This window comes from Scyliorhinus canicula, chromosome 1 (assembly GCF_902713615.1).
Source record: "Scyliorhinus canicula chromosome 1, sScyCan1.1, whole genome shotgun sequence".
NCBI classification, from domain to species: Eukaryota; Metazoa; Chordata; class Chondrichthyes; order Carcharhiniformes; family Scyliorhinidae; genus Scyliorhinus; species Scyliorhinus canicula.
In genome coordinates, this window is record NC_052146.1 from 233,214,280 (window position 1) to 233,234,422 (window position 20,143).

Sequence of the window (20,143 nt, forward strand, 5' to 3'; positions counted from 1 at the left end):
AACAAAAGCTGTAAGGTATTGGAAACATAGACATAAAATACTGGACAATCTCGGCAGGTCTGACAGCATCTGTGTAGAGAGAAAGGAGCTAATGTTTAAGGTCTGGATGATTCTTTATCAAAGATGGCTTTGTTCTTCTGGAGGCGTCTGAAGTTACCCATTGGATATCAAACTTTGTGAATTCTGTGAAGTCATGAAGTGATGCTGACTGTTGTTGGATTGTAGGAAGTAGATACTTGCCTGGGAAGATAACTTTGTTACCACCTTCAGGTCGACTCGTGGCCTAGACTTTCCCCGATAAAAGTAAAGTCCAATGTTGGGCGGGAAGGGTGGCATTGAAACCTTTGATGGCGATGGTGGCTTTCTCCCTTGTATAGTGCAGCAATTTTTTAAAAAGTTCATGTCACGGGCTCCATGATACATTCCTGGTGGGACAGCCTCTGATAACCATATGTCCATCTGTTACAATGATGTTCCCAAAGTTAATCATCACTGATGGGCAGGGGACAAGCACAACATGTGTCTACACTGATGTAAAATGTGACTTTGCCGTTCTTGCAATATTTCCTGCTCCCGTTGTCGAACTCAGCCAACATGAATGGGAGCAGAAAATCCCGGCTATAATCTAAGTTTGTCATTTTTCGTTGTGCAATTATTTTTTTATTTTTTTTATAAATTACAGTACCCAATATTTTTTTTTTCCAATTAAGGGGCAATTTAGCGTGGCCAATGCACCTAACCTGCACATCTTTTGGGTTGTGGGGGTGTAACCCACGCAGGCATGGGGAGAATGTGCAAACTCCACACGGACAGTGACCCAGGGCCGGGATTCGAACCCGGGTCCTCAGTGCTGTAGTCCCAGTGCTATCCACTGCACCACATGTCGCCCTCGTTGTGCAATTATAAAGATTTGACGCCAATGGCAATGAGTCAATTCATTGAATGACACTGCTTGGTTCTCGTCATGTCAGTTCCTGTGACACTTTGCATGGATTAGAAATGGCAACTGGGAAACTGGTGGAATTGATGTGTCAACGCAGGAGCATAACAGGACCCCTTAATCTTCCCAGTCCAGTGAATAAAGAAGGATACTGGTATGTGGTGTCTGAGTCATCAGTCACATTAATGTGTGCTCTGGTCGACACTTCAAGTTTGAATCCAATCATATTGAAAAGGTTTAGCACCATAAAACTTTGGCTACAAAGAAGATGAACCTGTCTGGGGCGATGTCTTTGTAGCATACTGGAACTGTGACCATTCCACAACCAGAACTATCATAAACTTGAAGACAGTCTGTCGTAGGAGTGAGAGACGGTAGCAAAAAATACCAATGGTAGAGTTTGTCGCTCCAAATATATACTTTGTCCCAACATATATAAGAAGCAACACTGAGATGCTTGCAATCTCACCTTAAATTAACCTGCTCCCTTCTGTTTGTGATGGTATATACATGCTGGACCTCACTCTCAGGAGGAGACTCATCCACATGTTCAGCCAATGAAGTTTGTTTTCTTTGCTAATCTGCACAGCTTTGCAAAATGTTCCCACGTTAAGCATGAGTTACATTTTTCCCCTTCAGCTGAACATGAGCATTTCCACAATTTGTGCACAGTTTTCAAGATAAAGTATGATGATGGGCATGTGTTGATGAAACAACCTAGGTTTGTTTGTTGGTAACCCTCGCACTTGAACTGGTTGGCAAGCCCTGAGGCTAAGGATGCATCCTGTACAACCTCGATGTATCTAACATGACAAATTCAATCTGGACTGCCAAGTTTGGGATTTTTTCCAAGTTTAAATCATTATCCTCCATGAGGCGGTGTTCCCTAATTTGTTGAATTGAAGTCCTTTCAGTTAATTGGTCACGTATTAGTTTGTTGCTATTGTGCCAAATTCACTTGTAGAAGTCAAATGTAGCAACTCTGGTGCATGTTGTTTAATAGGCTCACCATTTACTTAGCATGTCTGGCAGAATAAATATAATTCAATAATCACACTTTTCTATGGCCTAAAGTATTTTTCGAACGCACTTATCACCATATGAAATGTAGACTGTGGGCTGGTCTGTGAGCTGCTCGAATGTTCACTGGACTTTTGTGTGGTAAAAGGCTGAAACTACTCAAGCCTGTAAGTTGCAGTAGCAGGTACTTTATTCATAAACATGCTTGGGAGACACAGCCTTATAGGCAAGTTGGTGATCTTGGCAATGTGGAGGTGAATTGAAATGGTATGGTCAGCTTTGATATGAAACACCAACTGCTCATTCTATCAAACCAAATATCTATTTTTGGATGGTGGCTTGTGGTTCATGAGAAGGGAAATGGCTTGTACAAAGGTGGAAATGGTGAACACTCTTAAACAGGAAATGCTGAAGGATGCTTAGCCACCAGTGTGATTGGATTCACTTAAGAATGTAATGAATATATCTGTGGGTAGTGACACATTGACTATACTGCAGTTGAGAAGATAAGGGCCGCGATTTACCAGCCACGTCCTGTCGGAATCGGGATGGGACACGGCTGGTAGATCCTGGTAGAGACCTCTTCTGGGATTCCCGACGGCTGGTACTCCTCATGAGATCTAATGAGATTTTGAGAGATGTCATGGTCTGGATCCTGCCCACAATGGACGGGACCCCAACTTTCAGAGTTAAGTAAGTTTAAAAGCTCATTTAACTCTACTGACACCAGATTGAACCGGCTCCTGGGTTATACTGGCCTCGCCGAGGAGACCTCAGCCGGGCTCCGTTTAGCATTGGTCCCACAAACGGGGCCCAGGTGGAATGGCATTGGGGGGGGGGGGGGGGGTCTCCCAGTCGATCGGAAGTCCACCAGAGGTTGGTATCTGGGCAGGGTGGCACCCTGGCACTGTTGATGCCACCTGAGCACCATAGCACTGCCAGTCTCACACCGTTTAGCATTGGTCCCACAAACGGGGCCCAGGTGGAATGGCATTGGGGGGGGGGGTCTCCCAGTCAATCGGAAGTCCACCAGAGGTTGGTATCTGGGCAGGGTGGCACCCTGGCACTGTTGATGCCACCTGAGCACCATAGCACTGCCAGTCTCACACCTTGGCAGTGCCAACTGGGTATCCTGGCAGTGTCACCTAGGTGCAAGCCTGGAACTTCCAGGGTGCTAAGGTGGCATGGCCGTCTGGCCATGAGTGCTAAGGTGGCAAGGCAACTGCCAGGGTGCCAGTGCCCAGGTGACATTTTGCCCACACCAAGGATGGGACCCAGGGATGCCCTGCCCGTATGAGGTGGAGTGCAGGGGGCTTGAGGTCATTTGAGTTGGGGCATTGGGGGAGATCTGGCGGTCATGTGGGGGGTTCAAGAGATCAGGGCTCCACTCAAGAATTCTAAAATCATCCCAATCATCAGGCTTACCGTCCTGTCTGGCAACACTTAAGCTTCTTCCTCTAACTTACTACCATCTTCCAATTCTTTCTTAACCACAGCTGGACCACTTTTTCCATATTTAAAAAAAAAATCTTTAGGTGGTGATAGAACCATGGTGAATTTTGCATTATTACTTTAAAAATTTGCCATTGCCATCACACCTTTTAATGTTGTTTGCCCAATCTGTCTTATCCAACTCACCCCCCATACCATACAGTTTGCTTTATTTAGATTTAAGGACTTAATTTAAAATTTAGGTAAAAGGCTGTCAGGCTCAATATAAAATTCTATCATACACACACACATATATATATATATTATTCTTCCCCAGAGACTCCTTTACTAGAAGGTTATTAATTAATTATTGCACAATACCAAATCTAAAATATCCTGTTCCCTAGTTGGTCCCTTGACATACTGATCGAGAAAATTATCTTGTATACATTCCCTGAACTCATCCTGATTATCATTACTGTATGAAGATTGAAGTACCCCACAATTATCCTACTTACACGCACCTCTAATATCCTGATTGTGTACTCTGCGCAAGACTAGTACTTGTACGAAGTTGAATAGAAACTATTCTCACCAGTTGTTTCTTACCTCCTCCTAACTGATCCTACTTTTCCAAACCAAGATTCTTTCTCCCTATTATCTTTATTCCACCCGTCATTAAATGGCCACCCACCTTCCTTTTCCATTTTGGCCATCTCTTCAAAATGTTATGCATTCTGGACTATTTCATCTTCAACCTTGGTTACTTTGCTTCTAAATCAAAACTATTAATTTCTACCGATGCTATTAATTCATTTGATAGAATGCCTTTAGCTTAGATCAATTTCTCATTTGCCCTGATATTGTTAATTGTATAAATTAAGGTTAAATATTGATTGGATGATTACTTGAGGATATATAAAAAGACTCTTATTGTCACCCATGTAGGAGTAGAGTTAGGAGCTTTACACTTGTAATACTTAACACTATCAATAAATCTAAAACTGAGTAAATATTGGTTCCCGGTCACCTACTTCACAAACTGGCTGTCAGGAGTTAAGCTTTAGTCATTAATGCTTTACACCCTTTGTTACCCTCACTGTCTCTTCCTGATCTACTCTGCTTGTTTTTACCCAAAACACTGCTCTCTCTTGCTGTTTTTGAATTAACTTTTTTCCTGATACCCTTCACCTGCTGCGTTTCTATTCATTTGGAGTCCTGACTTAGTTTTTTGATTTGACAAGACACTGGCCCATGCTGGGTTTAAGTGCAGCCTGTCCCAATGAAGCAGGTTCCTCTGTCCGAAATGCTGGTGGTCCATGAAGCAAAGCCCCTGCCTCTCACATCACCTCTTCAGCCGGCCTTTAACCGTCTAATCTGTTTATCCCGATACCAACTGATTTGTGGCATAGTTCAGAGATTATTGCTTTTGAGGGTCTGCTTTTTAACTCAGTTACCAATTCCTCAAACGCTCCCAGCACATCATTCCTCGCCTTACCAAGTCGTTGGCTCCCACTGAATTATGACAAGTGGATCCTTCCCCCTCTCAGTCAAAGTTCGTCTCCAGCCATCTGGAGATGTGTGTAACTCCAGCACCAAACAGGGAACAGTAATCTTTGGAAAGGACAGTTGCAGCTGCAAAGAACAGTACCTATCCCCCAGCTATGCTGTCCCCTCCCGTGACCATGTCTTTGCACTCATCTTTGCACTCATTTATCTGGTCTCCTGCACAGTGGCAGCACAAACATTATGTTCATCCAACCTAGAGATTTCACCTCCATCCACGCAGGCAACAAGAAAGCTGTACTGATGGATAAGGGAAAAGGCCAAGTATCTTTCAGTACAGCATCCGGATCCCCTTAACCTGCCTGACTCGCTGTGACATCCTCCTGCCCCTAGACTGACAACTAGCCAGACCTGTGGCACTTCCCAACCCATGGGGTGTGACTGGATCCTGGCTCAAAGGTTCCTGGTATCTCTCACTGTAGTAATCCACGGGAGGCAGGAGTTCCGTCACCACACCAATATTTATTTACAATAACAATATTACAGGAGCAGCTACAAACAGTGCTGCTAGCAGTCCAGTCAATTTAAGACTGGCTCACAAAGCCTACACAGGTGATTATATGGGCCCCCTCAATGAGCTATCATTGAGGGAGCTCATACTCCAATTGGCCAAACAATAAAGCCAATTGGAGTTCATTATACTCACCCTCCCAGATGTCCCACAGCATGTGGAACTTTATAATTGTTCCCAGACAGTCCTGTGAGAGAAGGACTGGTAATTTCATGGGCACCAATCGTGGTTTGAATTTGATTTGATTTGTATGATTGGCTATTGTTAAAAAACAATTAAATACTTTGCTCACCAATTCTAATCATACCATGACCATACTTAATAAAATGTATGACCTTATGTATTCAGTTAAAATATATATCTAGGTTAGGAGATGCAGTTTTTAATATTCTACACCTGCTTTTTAGCCATGCGATAAATATATTAAACCGTCTCAGGTTTGAAGAACCTTTACTTTATTTTCTAATTTGCATCTTCACATTCAGCCATTCTTTGCTTCAAAATTCAATGTCACACTAGTAACACATTTTTATACTGTAGTTTGCATGCCCATTGCATTTAGTTGTTAAAAAAAAGACAGAAAATGACTTGAACAAATTACCTATAATTGAACTGCATAGAAAATGTCAGTTGAAGAAAATGTTCTTTTCTTAAAAAAGTGTCAAAAGGACCTTGCAATTAACACTTATCCCAACTATTACATTATTCTAAGTGTAGAACTACAAATTACAAAACACAATGTGAAGATAAAGGTTTTTTCAGTCTAAGAAGCTGTAATATATTTATAATATGCCTAAAATCAGGTAGAATAAATTCAGTGCATTTTTTACAATGGACCTATTCTTGCTTCCTTTAAGGATAATTGCACAATGTTCAGCACCATTCGTGACTAATCAAACATTAAAGCAGGCCGTGTGCAAATGCAGCAAGACCTGGACAATATCCAGGCTTGGGCTGACAAGTGGCAAGTCACATTCACACCACGCAGGTGCCAGGCTGCTACAAGAGAGGATCTAACTACTGCCCCTCGACATTCAATGGTATTACCATCGCTGAATCCCCCACAATCAACATCCTAGGGGTTATAATTGACCAGAAACAGAAATGGACTAGCCATATTAATACTGTGACTACCAGGACAGGTCAAAAGACTAGGAATCCTATGGTGAGTAACTCACCTTCTGACCCCCCCCCCCCCCCCAAAGCCTGCTCACCAAAGCACGAGTCAGGAATGTGATGGAATACTCTTCACTTGCCTGGATAAGTACAGCTCTAACAACTCTCAAGAAGCTTGGCACCATCCAGGACAATGCAGCCCGTTTGATAGGCACCCTTTCCACAAACATTTACTCTCTCCATCACTGATGCGCAGTGGTAGTTGTGTATACCATCTACAAGATGCACTGCAGGAACTCATCAAAGGGCCTGAGACACACTTTCCATACCACGGCCACTTAAGAAGGATAAGGGCAGCAGACACACTGAGAAACAACCACCTAGACGTTGCCGTCCAACTACTCACCATCCTGACTTGGAAATATATTGTTGTTCCTTCACTGTCACTGGGTCAAAATCCTGTAACTCCCTCCCTAACAGCATTGGGTGTACCTATGCCTTGTGCTGTCATGGCTCAAGAAGGCAGCTCACCACCATCTGCTCAAGGGCAATTAGGGATGGGCAATAAATATTCCACGAATAAGAAAACATATCAGATAATTCAGTTTTACTGCACAAGGTATCCAATTTAGTTCTTAAAAAGTACTTAGCAGAATTAATCATAGACAGATTACCTTAAACTTTCAATTCTGCTGGTATGTTAAAATGGACACTTGTAAAGGAAAATGCAAAAATTAAATCTAACTTTGTGAGTGATTCATTGTTTTAGTTGAGGTTTTTCTTGGGTTTATGTAGGATAGAATGTCTTCAAAAAAATAAACAGAAGTATAATTAAGCTTCTAATTATATTGGGGATTTTCAATGTCATCGAAGAATGCAAGTCCTTGAGGATTAAGAAAATATGTTAGGAAATCTGGGTCCCTTCAACAGAATAGATTATTTCACAAGCCCCATTTCATTTTACTTGCCTCTTTTTCACGAAAACGAATCATTCGCCACATACAGAAGTCCGAAACGTGTTTGATAACACAGAATAGCCTCGCTTCTCTACAATTCTAAATAAACTACAAATCTAAATTGAAAACTTTAAAGCTGTCAGTTTAAATAATTTGTTAGTTTTTCAGATAGGAATAATACTGAAGAAGTTAATCACAGGTTTCTCAAGTGCCTGTACGAAACATTTGTCTATACATCAATAAAACCACAGCCAGTGATTAATCAATACCATAATATATCTGTTCGTGTCATTTGCAACACTGCTATCCTTTGAAAACATTGGGCACAATTTAATGGAAAAGTTTCAAAGTGAGGTAGCGAGTGGGAACCGATGCTCAGGCCGGTGAGGTCGTCATCTCCACTGTAAAACGTTAATGGGTCCATGTAACAAGCTTTCATGGGTTTCACACCACAAATCATGGACCCGCCGGCGGATTCGCCAGGACTGCGCTCTCCAGCCCCCAAGCCAAAAAGGGAAAGTAGTATTTAAACCGATCCTGCACAGCCAGCATTCAGCTTGGGGAGCGTGACCAGGAGGATCAGCACCAAGTGCCGGAAGAAGGTCAACAACCTCCACCGGGCTGCCCGGGTGAGTTTGAGTTGGACCCCAGACCACCCCCTCCCCAACAGACTCTCCCTCCCATATTTCTCATCCCCACCCCATATGGCTGCATTCCCTAAGCCTCCTCGCAAACCCCCAAACCCCTCCCTTCCATGGGTAACCACGTATGCAACAAAGAATGCGTCCTCTGTGTCCCCGCAGGAGAAGTTGGCCCATAATCGATGGGAGAGGGCCTAGAAGGGCAGTCTGAAGGACATCAGAGTCCTCACCCCTATGAGGAACAGGCCCTGGAAGTCGCGGAGGTGGCCAGGACAGAGTGGTGACCACCCTAGAGGTTATCACACAGCGCAGAGGTGAGGGGTCACCGGCCCCATCCCGCCCACTGACCACATGTGCATTCTCCCGCAGGACATTGTAGCCACCTAAGATGGACACTGGCCTACAAAATGGAGAACTGCTAAGGCTGCAGGGAGAAAACAGTCTTAGCAAGGACAAGCAGTTTGCAGAAGACTAATTAGCATTCTGCACGTACAGAAACCAGTTTGTGGCCATGTGCAGAGTGTCAGCCAAAGGTGTAAATGGCAACAAGATCTACATAGTAATGAGGTGATCCAGATCCAGACCCCACACAATAGAAACACTTAAGTATGAATGGATACTTTTGAGTAGACGCCCAGACAGAACGGCACTATAGTATCCAACACAAAGAACCATAGGTACCGCCCCACCCATCGAGAAGCGACCCTCAGATTGGGGGGTTTGGAAGATATCGATTGGGAAAAGGCCCAATCGATACATGGCAGGTAAAAGACCGCCCCGAAGGGGCACGGACTTTGGGGGACCTATATAAGTAGACCCCGCACATGGTTCGGTCTGTTTTGGCTCCGGCTCTCTGCTGTTTTCATCGCTCCGGCTTCGCTTTGCTGATACATCGCATCCTGACTCCAGAACCATCACCAGCCATTGAGCCATCAGCCATCGAACTGTAAGTGCCACTACAACGATCGCTACGTGATCCAGACTTTGCTAGACCCTGACAACTTTAAGTACCTGAGAGTTGCAGACCAAGAACGGGACGAAAGCCTTGCTCCCTAACCTTGCCTGTTCCTGTCTAGATAAGTATTTTAGTTGTTTAGTATTAGAAGTAAGTTAGTCTCTTTAGCGTATGCATGTGTATTTATTATATTTGTCATAATAAATATCAATCGTTTGGACTTACTAATCGGTGTACAGATTTATTACTTTGAACCTGACCTTGATATACTTGTGAGGTGTCTAAATACGGCACCTGGCGACTCCTGAGCATAATTACATACACAGAGCCATAGCAGTGTTAAGCACACGGCCTTTAAACGGAGGCGTGTTAATACACTCTTCTCCCGCAGGACATGGAGCCAACAGCGCCGGCCAATCCAGGATGCCTGGTCTGGCGCCACCCCGTCTTCATTCTCCTCTTTGGAGGTGACTGTATGTTCTTCCCCCTCGACCACCAGCACATCACCCCGCTGCTATGCCAGGTTGTGGAGGAAACAGCACACCACCACAAAGCGGGCGACCGTCCAGAGGGTGCACTGGAGTACACCACCAGAGCGGTTGAGGCATCGGAACCGCATATTGAGGAGACCGCTGCACTGCTCCATGACAGCCTGGGTGTCTGCATGGGCCTCATTGTATCAGGTCTCTGCATTGGTCATCAGCCTCTGTACTGCAGTCATTAGCCAGGTTCCCCTTATCCCCCAAGAGCTAACTTGCAATCCTGAAGTGGTCCCCGAAGAGGCCAGGGATGTCCAACTGAGACAGGGTGTAGCTGTTATGCACACTCCCTGGGAAGCGGCACACACAAGGTGCATGATCTTCATGTGGTGGGTGCACATGAGCTGGCTGTTCAGGCAGTGGGACCCCCTTCCTCTTGACGTTGTGCACTCCGGTGTTATGGGCCAGGGTTTAGAGAACCCCAAAATGTATCATGGAGTTCACCTGACCTACAACCTTTAATAGATTGTGGTATGGGGAGCAAATGGCCCACTCTACAGGTGTGGTACAGCAGAAATGGAAAAGTATTATTTAAAGCAAAACCATGTTTATTCTATGAACTCAAGTTCACCTTTTTAAAACATAAAGTGAACATCTTAGCAACCATTAATTCAAATACAACCCCCAAAGAATACAACACTAAGTAATTCTTACTTTTCTTTTAACATCCATAAGACTTAAAACACCTTTTAACAGAAGCACATCAGGTTAAAGTCACTACTGAGAGCAGTTATTAGTTTTAAATCACCAAAGGATCAATTTACATTATTTAGGTTACAGAGAGAGACACTAATACACTGTCTGTCTGTGACTGCAGCTATCCAGCTCTGAAAACAAAACTAAAACACACCCTGCAGCAAATAGCCTAAAACAAAAATAAAAAGCTGACAGAAATCCCAGCTTACACCCATTTATAAACACCCATTTCGTAAAGGTACTTTCACATGACACCGGTGAGCAGAAGCCAATATGTGTGCCATCTATTACCCCCTGGACCTGGGGCATCCGGGCAATGGCGGAGAATCCTGCTGCCCGGTTATCTTGTTGGGCCTGGTCCATGTCAAAGTTTATATAGTTTTCTGCCCAGGCAAACAGGGGATTCCTGACCTCACAGATGCATTTGCGGGTCATAACTTGTGAGATGCCACACAAGTCCTTGCGCGAGCCCTGGAATAATCCTGAGACCTAGAAGTTCAGGGCTGCGGTGACCGTGACAGCAATCAGGAACAGGTATACTCCTTCTACACGTGGTGCCACGTTCGTGGGGACATGGCACAGGTGCTGCACTGTTCCTGTGTTGAGGCGGAGCCTCCTGCGCAAGCAATGTCCGTCATCTCTTCAAAAGACCAGTGACACCTGTACACCTTGGCCATCACCGGCTTTCCCCTCTGGGTCCATCGCTGGCCTGATGGGCGGCCGCTTCCTCAGGGCCCTGCACATGGGCCGCTGCCTCGAGCCTCTGTCGATGCTGCTGCTGCCGTCTCCCCCGGCGTCTGGCCGCCTGGCCTGTCAGCAGCTCCGCAAGGGCAAGTTCCCGGAGATTGGGCTTAAGTGGTGATGATTGGTTTCTCACCGCTCTCAGGTGAGATCTGAATTTCTCCAACAGGAGCTGGCCAGTTTGATCGCAAACAGATTGGCGCGGGCGGGGTTCTCGATTTTGGCCATGATTTAATGGCCTTGCTGCACTCTCGCTTAAGTGTAACACGGCCACTAAATCCCGGTCATTGCTTTTTGAGCCTTTGTTACAGACATGGGGGACTTTTATGCCTCCAACCCCTCCCCCAAAGCCAGCGTATTTACAGGGGGGAGAGGGGCACATAAAACAAGGATGCGTGGCTAGTCTGTTTTTATGAACTTGCCTTGGGAATTCATGGTTTCTTACTCCACAGAGATATTGCTGGAAACAATGGTCTTTCATTCAAATTACCTTTATTTACATTACTAAGTCTTTATAAGGTGAAAGGATCCTTCCTGTTGATTCCCTTATTTCCTCTTTATTTTTGCCATTATCATTTTTGATCCATGGATGCTTAATGGACATGTATCTTTAAGTCAAGCAGCAGATAGAAGGAGGAATTCAAGAAGTTGCAACGTAGCATATGGTGCTGCTAGCTTTGGACAGCAGAATCCAGACTGTGTGGCTTCCAAGAGATAGGGTGGGACTCAGTTCAGTTAGTTGGCTGGTGGCCACAGAATTGGCCAAAAGGTCAATTCTGCCCGGTGAACAGGTGGTGATTTGGTCCTACTCGAGTGGAGTGATTTTCAGAAACCCACAAAAAACAGATTTGCGACCTGGACATGCAGTAACAAGGGCCTGCTACTTCTTTTCTCTCTCCCTCTCCTGAAAGACTGTGAGTTGATGTTTTCCGAATCTACAGAGAACCTGAATGAATGAATCAGCCGTGAAACAATTAGAGGCTGCAAAAATTGACCTGGCTCTGAAAGCTTACTTTGAAGGAAGGTCTGCTTAAAGACAATCATCTGAAACAAAGACTCTTTTTGCTTTTACTTATTACTTCCCTGCCCTCCATTCCCTCCTCTCTGTGTTAGTCTGTCTTGTGTGTGTGTGTGTGTGTGTGTAGAGGATGGTGGGGAGTGGGGGGGGGGGGCACAAGATAAAGTGGGGGACTAGAAATTAGCAAATAGTCAACCACTTGTATTTGCTGCATATTTCATTATAGTTCTTGTGACAAATAAAAAGTAATTGTGTTTAAACTTACAAACCTGGTGACTGTAATTATTGGATAGCCAAGGGCCAAAGACTTTGGGTATTTTTCTAAAAATTATTGGTTAATTCAATTGTGTTGTGACTCCGGGTCAAGGGGGGCTGGAATTGACCGTGCCCTGGCCCAGGGTGTCACAACAAAGGTCATATACATGGCTACAGCTCCTCTTTGACGCTCTTCTCACTCATTTTCTCTCAGTGACTGACATCACGATGACTTAGGTGTGGGTTTCCTCCGGGTGCTCCGATTTCCTCCCACAGTCACAAAGATGTGCAGGTTAGGTGGATTGGCCATGATAAATTGCCCTTAGTGTCCAAAATTGCCCTTAGTGTTGGGTGGGGTTACTGGGTTATGGGGATAGGGTGGAGGTGTTGACCTTGGGTAGGGTGCTCTTTACAAGAGCCGATGCAGACTCGATGGGCCGAATGGCCTCCTTCTGCACTGTAAATTCTATGATCTATGATCTTAGCACCACATGTACATGCTCCGTATAAACTGTTTGAGTTAACCCTTTACACCACACCTCCCCAGAGTCTCTATCCCATATTATTTCCACTTCTCTCTCTTTATTGAAGTCTCACTTCCCATGGCAGGTTGATGGAAAAAGTGAAGTCGTATGTGGTTCAGGGTGTACTAGCTAGATGGATAAAGAACTGGCTGGGCAACAGGAGACAGAGAGTAATGGTGGAAGGGAGTGTCTCAAATTGGAGAAAGGTGACTAGTGATGTTCCACAGGGATCCGTGCTTGGACCACTGTTGTTTGTGATATACATAAATGATCTGGACGAAGGTATAAGTGGTCTGATGAGCATGTTTGCAGATGATGCTAAGATTGGTGGAGTTGCAGATAGCGAGGCGGACTGTGAGAGAATACAGCAAAATATAGATAGATTGAAGAGTTGGGCAGAGAAATGGCAGATGGAGTTCAATCCAGGCAAATGCAAGGTGATGCATTTTGGAAGATCTAACTCAAGAGCAGACTATATGGTCAATGAAAGAGTCCTGGGGAAAATTAATGTACAGAGAGATCTGGGAGTTCAGGTCCATTGTACCCTGAAGGTGGCAACGCAGGTCGATAGAGTGGTCAAGAAGGCATACAGCATGCTTGCTTTCATCGGACGGGGTATTGAGTACAAGAGTCGGCAGGTCATGTTACAGTTGTATCGGACTTTGGTTAGGCCACATTTTGAATACTGCGTGTAGTTCTGGTTGCCATATTACCAGAAGGACGTGGATGCTTTAGCGAGGGTGCAGAGGAGGTTCACCAGGCTGTTGCCTGGTATGGAGGGTGCTAGCTATGAAGAAAGGTTGAGTAGATTAGGATTGTTTTCATTGGAAAGACGGAGGTTGAGGGGAGACCTGATTGAAGTCTACAAAATTATGAGAGGTATGGACAGGGTGGATAGCAACAAGCTTTTTCCAAGAGTGGGGGTGTCAATTACAAGGGGTCACCTTTCTTTTCAAGGTGAGAGGGGAAAAGTTTAAGGGAGATGTGCGTGGAAAGTTTTTTACACAGAGGGTGGTGGGTGCCTGGAATGCTTTGCCAGCGGAGGTGGTAGAGGCGGGTACGATAGCATCATTTAAGATGCATCTGGACAGATATATGAACGGGTGGGGAACAGAGAGAAGTAGACCTTTGAAAATAGGCAACAGGTTTAGATAAAGGATCTGGATCGGCGCAGGCTGGGAGGGCCGAAGGGCCTGTTCCTGTGCTGTAATTTTCTTTGTTCTTTGTTCTCCCTCTTCAGGCTCTTTATTGAAACATCAATTCTCTCTCAACTCTTGTTTGAAGTCTCACCCCTTCTCCCAGCTCTTTATTGAAGACTCACTTTTCTCTCTGCTCTTTATAATAATAATCTTTAGTGTCACAAGTAGGCTTACATTAACACTGCAATGAAGTTACAGCGAAAAGTCTCTAGTCATCACATTCTGGCGCCTGTTCGGGTACACAGAGGGAGAATTCAGAATGTCCAATTATGAATCACCTAACAGCATATCTTTCTGGACTTGTGGGAGGAATCCGGAGCACCCGGAGGAAACCCATGCAGACACAGGGAGAAAGTGCAGACTCCGCAGAGTGACCCAAGCCAGGAATTGAACCTGGGACCCTGGCGCTGGGCTGCTAACTGTGCTAACATGCTCTCTCTGCTCTCTGTTGTAGGCTCAACTCAATCTCTCCACTCGTTATTGAAGCCTTGTTCGCTTCAGGAGTGAACTTTCTTGAAACCTCAGCCCTTTCTGCTCTTTATCGAAGTCTATCTCTCTCTCTCTCTCTCCATGCTCTTCACTGAAGTATCACCTCTCTCGGCCTTTTATTGAAGTCACACCTTCCAGGTCCCACCATCTGGGACCTGAGTAACCCACGCTGGCGGGACTTGGCCCAACTCGGCGGCCACTCGGCCCGTCGGGGCACGGAGAATCACCGGTGGGGTGCCTTCAACGGCCCCTGACCGGCGCGGCAGCGATCCCGCGGGCGCCCGAGAATCGGCACCGGAGAATAGGTAAGTCGGCGTCGGGGCACAATTATCACGTCCCCCCAGGGATTCTCCGTGCCGCCGGCGTGAGCAATATGTCCCATCCTTCCCCATAAAATTCAGCCCATAATTGGTAAACCAGGAATAGTATGCATTTTTACTCTTTATATCTTTATCTTAATTATGTTGTTAAATCTAACTGTTCAATATTGCATCGGGCCTTTGCTGGTTGCTGCAACAAAACTGCTGAACTGCTTTGTAGCTAACAACAAAGTATTTGCTTCTGTTCTATAGTCTTTGTATGTAATTGAATGGATAAGTCACAATGGATTTGTACAGTTCTGAATGTAGGCTAAAAGACTCAGAGGAGAGACTGCAAAACAATTTTTTCATTAACAATGCAATAAATACTGTACGCAATAAATGCATTTTGCATTACTAAAGGAAATTCTAATTAATTATCATTAATTAAGCGTGCAGACTTCGTCTTTCTGCAAAACTAACGACCTTGGGCATCTGATGTAGATTTGGTACAAAAGCTTTTATAACGGCAATTCGTTGAACTTCATAAGTACTATCAAGTACACAAAAGATGAACAACTTCCATTTATATAGTGCCTTTAATGGAGAGAAACATTCAAAGGGACTTCACAGTAATGTAAAGAGACAAGAAATGAACGCTGAGTCAAAGAAGGAGATTTGGGGAGAGAACTGCCCTGAATATTGTCTGAGAAATAATACATTCTTCCATTCTGTAAATGTCAGGTTTCTGCTGATTTGTATGTCTTCATTCCAGTGTATACCATTTCAAAGACTAACAAGGCAGTAGATGAAAATTCTTCCTGCAGAATAGGCTGCCGGATGAAAAGTATGGGTGCAACAGGCACACATCAAAAACTTCATGATAATGGGCAGGCACTCACCCATTGGACCAACATCTTTCAATTTATTAGCATGACAAAGGACACAATTATTTTGGACATGCCTGAATGCAATTTTCATTAACTTTGCAATGATTTATTAACGAAAGAGTCATGGATGTAATAAAAGCAGCAGGACTCCACGAAATGCCAAAACAAAAGAAAAATAAAAAGAGCAAAGAACACGGCACAATTTCTGAACATACTTTGTGACATCGGGGTCAGGAAGGTTGTTTGATTCGATCACACGCATCGCACTGGTGAATGAACTTCGCAATTAACAAACAGTAAGCACAAAATGCTAATACCTCATTTAAATGTAATTGCATATGGATTACAAGACACTGACATTGTAAAAGAATCTCTTAAGTTATGTGAACTAGAACTATCGATCAAAAATGGATTAAAATCAGTCCTTTCACAAAAAAGGTTCAGCAACTCATCTTTACGCCTATATATTGAGCAGTTATTTGGGGTCCTTTAAAACACCAATACAGTCATGTGATTTGAATGATGTCATATATCAGGCAGCTTTCACATTACTAAAAACATAATTGTATCTTTGCGTTTCATATCCCAAACACACAAATAGTTTTGCTTCTTCAAATTATACATTTCTGGTGCCCCATGGCTTCAAATCCTTATGGAATGACATCAACGGGAGCATGTTACAAACACCATGAAGACAGAAAATCTGTAATATCAATTTTTGACAGTGACATAAAACCTCCTTTATGTCCAAGTGAAATCCGCCATTTGTCTGAAGAATACGAAGCAGTAAATGCCTTCTCTGTTGATTAAATGCAGAGGTCTTTAATCAAAGTGCAGGGAAATTTGTTCAGTAGAAACCTGGACAAAAGGAAAAGAACACTATTATGTTTTATAGGCTTGGTGGTGTATACCGAGGAAAAACGAATCCATTACCGTTTCATTATGGCACAGTAGCCATTAGTGATGCAGTATTCTAAAGACAATTTAATGCTTCTTACCTGCTGAAATGCCACTCTGTTTAGTACCAATAACAGGATGAAATTGATGCTTGTGGTATGTTGGATGGAGGTATTTAATGAAGCCTTCATCCTTCTATTTTCAAATAAATGTGACAAAATCTGCCTCAATTTTCTTTTCCTGGTACCAGTGGGAAGCAGCCTTGCAGCTGTAATTCTCCATATGATGGGCTCCCAATTTTATCTGTGGAAGTAAGTTGATACCAAAGAGCAATAAAGCAGGGAAAGGAAATTCTCAGAGAGTCATGACTATCTTTCCTTGTGAATCTCCAAATGATATGGTACGGAACCAATTTTGTCTTATTCCATATAAGTCAGAAAAATAAAACATAACTTGGCAACTGTTCAATCTTATCTGTTCATTACTTTCCAAATAGGTTTTACAGCGGGGCACACCTGGTACAAGTAGAGGTGTTTTCTGTTAAGCAGTATTATTTAAAATACTATGGGGGTTCCTTTTAGGGCATGGTAGCCTTATTCCCACCAACATACCTTGGTGGCATGTTGAAAAGGCACCCAACATCACCAGCCAACCTTTCAAGAAAGAAGATGGACCTCTTGAAAAAAAAAAGATGGATCTCCAGGAACACTTCGAGGCCGGAAGATGTACCTCCCTCGTAACACTGAATCTAGAAGATCCAACCATAGATCCTCTCGACAAACAATTCTCTGGCGTCCCATGGTACAGGTTTGCTGGCGGCCTCCATTCTGAACTCTGGAGGCAGCCCCAGGCGTTGTTCCCACTGGCGGCACAGAGAATTGGGTGTAGGTGGAAGATATATGTCAGGTCTTCACCTGCATCCCATTAGTGTGATGCAAATCGGTTTCACACTGGCCCCCAGCGGGTTTCCTGATCCACCATAGCAGGTGCCAGCAGGAGATCCCATGGGAAATTCACGCCAGCATGAAACTGATTTTTGGACTCCTGCTGAATTATCCCTCTCCATCCACCATTGAATCTGCCAGCAGGGTGATGGGAGAATTCCGCACATAATGTCTGCTATTACAATAGGGCAGAGAGTAGTGTCATCATTTTAGTGACTATGCATCTGTAAATTTTTGCATTCGCTCTTACTATTTATCCCATGCCTTTCATTGGCAAAGTCCAGTAAACCTTTAATTGACAGTCAGAAAGCACTCAGCATTGAAGATTTCCTCTTGTCAAATAGACTGCTCTTAAAGTTGAACAAATGCACAGAAGCATAGGCACATTCTGATGGGTTTTACTACACAATGACAATGACAGTCAAATCCATTCCAAATACTTGAACCGTTTTGAGGATCAAATCTTTGAATCAGTTAAAAAATAAAATCATTTGGTTCTAGGTAGAAGACTGTCAGAATACTGTCCTTTTGCTTCTAGGTCTGAAGATTGAACTCAGTGCAGACTCGTGGGTTGAAAATATCAACCTGCTGCCCAAGTGAAATGAGTTGGGATAGTCACAGCCCAGTTCCTGATATGTTTGAGTCTAGCATCAAAACACTGGCCACAACGCTGCACTAATTTAATTAAACTGGTAAGCTCTCTCAGTGAATTTGGTGTGCCAAGCCCTGGGGTTGAGTTGCATTGTTGGAACAAAGCAGAGGCAGTCTTAATCTTGTTGACTTCTGTCATAGGAGTACCCTGATACAGTCAAAAAAAGTAGAAAAAATTGGGGGGGAAATGAGCACAAAATGAAAAATGGCTTTTTTTTGTTTAGAAACATCCATATTTTGAAAATTAAATGATACAACTGAATCCAATTTGACTTTCTGAATTGCCAAGAACCTGAATGATATTTACAGTTTTACCTTTTGTAACAGAATTTTTTATCAACGCAGACATTTAAATTGATTTAAAAAATATGGTTATGGGCGGATTTCCGGTACGGCGGCTTGAAGAGTGGCCGCACCTCGGGTGGCTCCCTCGCAGGCCCCGGCAATTCATGCTTTTCTGCACGCTTTCTGCGTTCAGACTTGACGGCAAAGCAAACAGCTGGAAATCGGGGGATGGGATGTCGAAGTCGACATCGAAAAGGGGCGGAGGGGAAAAATTGCAAGCATCAAGCCCCAGTAAGGACTCATTGAAGGTGGCGGGGGAAGCGGCCATGTCCATCCCCTCAACGTGGGTGGTAGCAAGAGAATTAAAAAAGCTTGCTAGAGAGATGGATGGACATTTCCAGAAGCATGGCCAAGAATTGAAGGCTTCATTTAAAACTGTGGTGGAGGAAGCTTTAGGCCCAGTCAGGGGGCAACTGAAGAAGACGATTCAGGTGGTAGGCGAGCAGGCGGAGACGTTCAAAGGCATGGAGGAGGCTTTACCTCAACACAAGGACAAACCTGCGTCTTTGGAGACTGAAATGACGATTGTTGGGGACAAGAATAAGGGCCTCAATGCGAAATTGGATGATATGGAAAATAGGTCCAGGCACATGAGTGCAGTGTTAATGTAAGCCTACTTGTGAGACTAATAAAGATTATTGTTATCATTATGAACCTGAGGCTCGTGGGTCCACCGGAGGGAGTTGAGGGCTCAAAAGTGACCAAATTCTTCACTGTGAAGTTCTCCAAGTTGATGAACAGCCATGTCTGGAACTGGACAGAGCCATCAGTGCCTTAAAACAGAAACCGCAACCAAATCAGCCACGTCAAGCGGTGATCATTCAGTCTCATAGTTTTCAGTGAAAGGAGCGGATCCTGGAATAGGCCAAGAAACCAAGGAACATTAACTGGGACAGTAGCATGGTAAGGATTTACCAGTACATTGGCACGGAACTGGCGACGCGATGGGCGGCCTTCAGTAAGGTGAAGACAGTCCTGTTCAATCATAGAGAGCGATTTGGGTTGGGGGTTGGGGGGGGGGGGGGGGTGGTACCTAGCAAAGCTAAGGGTCAGATTTGATGCAAAAGATTTCTATTTTGAAACTCCGGAACAGGCTCCCTCCTTCCCCTCCCTCCCTCCCAAAGTCGGTTCACCATCTGCAAGGCACAAATCAGGAGTATAATGGAAGACCCTCCACTTGCCTGGATGAGTGCACCTCCAAAAGCACTCAAGAAGCTCGACACTATCCCGACAAAGCAGCCTGCTTGATTGCTCCCCCTTCCACAAACATTGAAACTCTCCATCACCGATGAACAGTGGCAGCCATGTGTACCATCTACAAGATGCACTGCAGTAACTCACCAAAGTCCAGTATCTTCCAAACCCACGACCGTAACCATCCAGAATGATAAGAACAGCAGATACCTGGGAACCCAACCACCTGGAGGTTCCCCTCCAAGTCACTCACCACCCTTACTTGAAAATATATCGCCGTTCCTTCACTGTCGCTGGGGCAACATCACGGAACTCCTTCCCTCACA

At 44.4% G+C, this 20,143-nt stretch overlaps 1 long non-coding RNA gene across 2 annotated transcripts in view; it reads right to left on the minus strand.

Annotated features, from left to right (window-relative positions):
• Positions 1-15,476: 15,476 nt before the first annotated feature.
• LOC119972489 overlaps positions 15,477-20,143 on the minus strand; it is a 101,659-nt gene continuing 96,992 nt past the window's right edge. For both annotated transcript variants that reach the window (XR_005462058.1, XR_005462057.1), the window contains exons 3-4: positions 16,785-16,986; positions 15,477-16,644 (exon numbers count right to left, since the gene is read on the minus strand). This is a non-coding gene — a long non-coding RNA (uncharacterized LOC119972489). The remainder of the gene's footprint in view (positions 16,645-16,784; positions 16,987-20,143) is intronic.